This window comes from Fopius arisanus, unplaced genomic scaffold (genome assembly GCF_000806365.1).
Source record: "Fopius arisanus strain USDA-PBARC FA_bdor unplaced genomic scaffold, ASM80636v1 scaffold00091, whole genome shotgun sequence".
NCBI lineage: Eukaryota > Metazoa > Arthropoda > Insecta > Hymenoptera > Braconidae > Fopius > Fopius arisanus.
This window is the reverse complement of record NW_011887830.1, coordinates 248,688-250,385: the sequence shown is the minus strand read 5'-3', so window position 1 is coordinate 250,385 and position 1,698 is coordinate 248,688. Positions and strand designations below refer to the sequence as shown.

General features: G+C 29.3%; 1 long non-coding RNA gene across 1 annotated transcript in view; it reads left to right on the top strand.

The window, feature by feature from the left end:
* The window catches only part of LOC105270586 (uncharacterized), a 3,689-nt gene extending 2,346 nt beyond the window's left edge, over positions 1 to 1,343 (top strand). The window contains exon 3 of the long non-coding RNA XR_892575.1: positions 294 to 1,343. This is a non-coding gene — a long non-coding RNA (uncharacterized lncRNA). The remainder of the gene's footprint in view (positions 1 to 293) is intronic.
* Positions 1,344 to 1,698: the final 355 nt, after the last annotated feature.

Here is a 1,698-nt window from a genome sequence, read left to right as displayed (position 1 = left end):
AAAAAAGGGGATTCCCCAATATTTTTGCTTTAATTCAGGAGTAATGTGAAATTTTCCAAATATTATTCACTAAAAAAAAATTGTTTTATCAATAACAATCTATAAATCTAATGCATCAAAAATTAAACATCTTTTCTTCATTATAAAATTCTCTTTAATCCTATAAATAAATTACATAATCATCACTAATTTCATTCCGATAAGAAGTTGAAATAATGATGATTAATTTAACTACTCGATGTTATTTATTTTTTCCGCTTGAACTTGGATTCGACTTGAACTTCTATCAGCAGTGGCTCTAAAAATACCAGATTTGAGAGAGAAATTTCGAAAGATTTTCCCGCAAAATGCAAAATGCGAAGTAATCTTTTTCCAGATCCAAATAAAATATTCGAGCAAGTGTTTTAATTTCCCTGGTGTACGTGGCCTCAGCTTCCCTCAAGTAAATCGTCTACAATTTTCCCCCAAACGAGTAATTATGCCCGTAATATTTTCAACAAAGTCGATACAAATAATTTTAAAGAAATTTCATCATCTCTTGGAGATTATGATGTAAAGATCAGTTCATATTTCTTTGGGGCATTTGCAGTAACAAGTTATTGTAAACAAAATAAAAGTGTAACTCACATCAATCGAAATTTTATTGCGTGTTATTTTTTCTGTTTTATTATCCAGTCTCATTGCGGTTGAAGTACACGAGAAAGAAGAAAACCTTAAAGTATGAAAATGGGGAGAAAATATCGTGCAAGCTATATTGCGTGACTTTTGATTGAGAATGGACTAAAAGTATTTCATACATAAAATGAATGACAGACAACAATCTATAAAATGTAGGTCAACGATAATATATATTTATTTTCTCCACCCCCTCGAGAACTAGAACTTGAAATCCGTCTCTCAAGATGTTATGTAGTGAAATCTCGTTATAGTCTTTGACTGAATTACGTTAATACAAGGGTGGAATTGAGATACAATTATAAAATGTCAATTTTTATTAGTGAAGGTTGGTAATATTTATGAGCACAATACTGATCAGATGAGTGGAATTTATTGATTATGAGGTGGATTATTTACTTCTAATCTGGTTCGCAACTCATTGGGTGTGAACTTATGCATGAGGACTTATGCTTGAGAAGAAATGTAAAGACAGTACCCACAGTATATCAATTTTACACTCGTTGATATTTAAATAGGGAATAGAAGTAGAAAATTATTATAAAATCATTCGTCACTTTGGGATATTTTGTGGATCCACTTGTTCCCTCAGACGAACTATATATTAATTATACCGAGAATATATTCCTGAAAAAATGTGGGCGCGTATAAAAATGTATTTAACAGATTTTTTTTTTTTATAAAAATTAAAAAATTGAGAAATAAAAATTAAAATTCTAATATATGTGTAATATTTATTATCATTTTTATTTCTCAATTATAATACTAATTATGATGTATTAAAAATATATATATATTAAAAATATTAGGGAAATATATTCGAAATAATATATCTCAGTAATTTTTGGATTTTGGATTGGAGAAACTTTCCGGCGTACATCCAGAAATAAAAAATGAAAACCTACTGTCGAAATTTTTCACAAAAGCCTGGTTCTTCAGATGACGTCATAATAATATGAATTAAATTTTTTCGACTCGATCTGCTCGACGAAAATTCCTAGTACCTCGGTCTCATATTCGCAG